This window comes from Lissotriton vulgaris, chromosome 7 (genome assembly GCF_964263255.1).
Source record: "Lissotriton vulgaris chromosome 7, aLisVul1.2, whole genome shotgun sequence".
Classification (NCBI taxonomy): Eukaryota; Metazoa; Chordata; class Amphibia; order Caudata; family Salamandridae; genus Lissotriton; species Lissotriton vulgaris.
This window is the reverse complement of record NC_141695.1, coordinates 1,162,487,283-1,162,491,359: the sequence shown is the minus strand read 5'-3', so window position 1 is coordinate 1,162,491,359 and position 4,077 is coordinate 1,162,487,283.

Genomic DNA, 4,077 nt, shown 5'->3' with positions numbered 1-4,077 from the left:
AAGGCTTGCGCTTCTCGATTCCAGCGTTCGTCGGAGCCGTCGAGCCCAACTGCGCCATTGGGCCTTTGGCTCATGGAAAGAACACCTTTCAAGAAGTACCCTCAGTGTGTACACTACTGTCGTCACATAAAACCACAACCACATTACCAATACTTAGTGGAGTGGTGAGACATGCACCAGAGGTATTCAAAGACCCAGTCAGAGACAGGGTAATTAACTCCAGACTGGAAAAGAAGTATAAAGCGGATCCAACTGACCCAGCATACATCAAAGGTCTGCTGCCATTAGACTCATTGGTAGTATCAAATGCGAGAAAAAGAGCTAACTCGCAGACAACAGGGGATGCTCCACCCCCTGATAAAGAGTCTTAAGATTTTAGATGCTTCAGGGAAACGCACCATCTCACAAGCAGCAAATGTCTGGAGAATTGCTAACACTCACGCTTTGTTAGTGAGATATGATCGAGCTCATTATGATGAGTTAGAATCACTCATACAACATTTACTAGAGCAATATAAGACCAGGGCTTCTGATCTAATACAAGAAGGCGAGGTTATTACAAATACCTCAATCCGCTGTGCATTAGACACTGCAGACACAGCCTCTAGAGCAATAAATACAGGAGTACTGTTGCGTAGACATGCATGGCTACGCATCTCTGGGTTCAAACCAGAAGTACAGGCCAGTATTTTAAATCAACCCTTTGACCAGCAACATCTCTTTGGTCCAGAATACTGCAAAATCCATGGGAGCTTTACAAACTCCGACCCATGGAGTGTCCTTTCATCGCTCCTCATAGAGGCGCCTCTAAGGGGTTTCAACCTGACAACACCTCCTCTTCTTATAAAGCGCCCACCCAAACCTCACACAGCAGAGGGTATTACAGAGGAGGATATAGAGGTAACAATAATGGCAGAGGCAGCAACAACCGCAATGCCTCTACTCCCAAACAGTGACATCCCTTCCATCCCCCCAGACCATTCCACTCTTGTCGGGGGGAGATTACAACAGTTCCTAACTGTCTGGAAATCAATCACCACAGACAGGTGGGTAAGACAAATAATTCAGTCAGGTTATTGCCTGGAGCTCATTTCCACTCCTTTAACAATACCACCCAGACAACGTCCCATGTCACAGGAACATCTCATACTTCTAAGACAAGAGGTTGCATCTCTATTACAAAAGAATGCAGTAGAACCTGTCCCAAAACACCATCAAAACACAGGAGTTTACTCCCTATACTTTCTCATACCCAAAAAGGATGGGTCACTCAGACCTATACTAGATATAATGCCACTGAATCTGTACATACAATCCAACCATTTCCATATGGTCACACTTCAACAGGTTCTGCCGTTGTTAAAACAAGGCGACTTCCTTGCCACATTAGATTTCAAAGACGCTTACTTTCACATTCCTATCCATCAATCTCACAGAAAGTACCTTCGATTTGTGCTAGAAGGTCAACACTACCAATTCAAAGTACTCCCTTTCGGAGTAACTACAGCACCTCGAGTGTTTACAAAGTGTCTAGCAGTAGTAGCAGCACACTTGAGAAGGGACAACATTCATGTCTTCCCATACCTAGACGACCGGTTAATAAAATCCAAGTTATACAACCAATGTGTACAGCACACGCATCAGACCATCTTCTGTTGCACAAGCTGGGATTCACAGTAAATCAAAAGAAGTCACTCCTCCAACCATCCCGATCTCAACAGTATCTAGGTGCCACAATAGATACCTCCAAAGCAATTGCATACCCCAATCTTACAAGGATACAAAGTATGCAAGCTCTTATACAAAAATTCCAGCCACAACACTCACTACCAGCTCAAGTGTTCATGTAATTAATAGGAACGATGGCATCTTGCATTTTCATAGTACCATACGCAAGACTACAAATGCGCCCCATACAAGAGTGTTTGACAAGTCAGTGGAATCAGTCTCAACAACAATTAACAGAACTGGTGGTGATAGACGACCGGACATATCGCCCTCTGCAGTGGTGGAACACCAAAAACCTTTCCAAGGCCCTGTCATTCATAGAGCCTGTTCCACATGTGGTGCTAACCACAGACGCATCTCACAGGATGGGGAGCGCATTTAGAGAAACACACAGTACAAGGTACATGAACACCGCAACAAAAGTTAATCCACATAAATTATCTGGAGTTGTTAGCGATTTTCCTAGCTCTAAAATAGTTTCAACATTACCTGTCAAGAAAGGCTGTACTGGTCCGTACAGACAATATGACGGCCATGTATTACATCCAAAAACAAGGAGGAACACACTCCGTACAGCTCTCCCGGCTGGCGCAGAGCATATGGAGGTGGGCCATTCCTCAAAACTTCTTTCTGTTAGCAGAATATCTACCAGGAGTTCACAATCAAGTTGAAGATCTGTTAAGTCGTCAAAGACAACAGATTCACGAGTGGGAACTTCATCCACAAGTTCTTCAACCATTCTTTCACAAGTGAGGACAGCCAGAGATAGATCGGTTTGCCACACACTGCAATTCCAAATGCCCAATGTTCACCGCCAGATACCCACACCCATTGTCCAAAGGCAATGCGGTATGGAGGAGTTGGTCAAACAAATTTGCGTACGCATTTCCACCTCTCCCACTAATTCCGTTAGTGGTACACAAGCTACAGCAACATTCCCTCACATTGATTCTCATAGCACCAACGTGGGCAAGACAGCCGTGGTACACCACACTACTAGAGCTATCAGTTCTACCACATCAAAAATTAAAACTCTCTCCACAACTACTGACACAGAACCATGAAGGGATCATGCATCCAGACCCAATGCAGCTCAGTCTAGCGATTTGCTCCTGAGATCTTAGAACTTGGATACCTTCCACCTGATTGCATGAATGTCATAAAAGAAGCGAGACGCCCCACCACTAGAGCATGCTACGCAGCCAAGTGGAAACGGTTTGTTGTGTATTGCACAAATAACATTAACCCATTAGATGTTTCCATACAAAACATCATATGCTACCTACTTCATCTACAAAGATGTAATTTAGCGTACTCCTCAATCAGGTTACATCTTGCTGCTATAGCAGCTTATCTTCGAAACAGACAACATTTGTCATTGTTTAGAGTACATGCCATCAAGGCGTTTTATGGAAGGATTAAAAAGAATAATTCCTCTCAGAATACCACCCTCTCCGGTATGGAATTTAAATATTGTTCTCACTAGACTTATGGGTCCTCCATTTGAACTATTACATAAGTGTGAGTTACAGTTCCTTACATGGAAAGTTGCATTTTTAGTTGCTATTACCTCACTCAGAAGAGTAAGTGAGATTCAGGCATTAACTATTCAAGAACCATTTATACAACTCCATCACAACAAATTGGTTCTTAAGACAAACCCCAAATTCCTGCCAAAAGTCATTTCACCATTCCACCTCAACCAATCTATTGAGGTCTTTTCCCAACCACAAACAGTTGCAGAAAGAGCTCTACACACATTAGATGTAAAAAGAGCACTCCTCTACTACATTGACAGGACAAAACCGTTTCGTAAAATAAAGCAACTGTTTGTGTCCTTTTCTCCTCCACACAAAGGCAAACCAATTTCAAAATCAGGCATTGCAAGGTGGATTGTTAAGTGCATTCAAATCTGTTACCAAAAAGCAAAACACACTCTATCCATTCCCCCTAGGGCTCATTCTACCCATAAATTAGGGACATCTATGGCATTCCTAGGAAATATACCATAAGATGTTATCTGTAAAGCAGCTACATGGTCTACACCGCACACATTTACAAAACACTACTGTGTAGATGTACAGGCAAAACAACAAGCTACTGTGGGCCAGACTGTACTCAAAACATTATTTCAAACTACTGCAACAGATACGGGTGGTTGTCGCTGAGGGAGAAAACTGCAGTGCAATCGATGCAATAGTGTGTGGTCTGCAGCCCATATGCCTCAAACGGAAAATGCTACTTACCATTATGCATCTGTTCTTGGCATGTAGGGCTGCAGAACCACACAAGACCACCCGCCTCTCCGGCTACCTATATCTGTTCCAGTAATATCTTAATTAGATACAC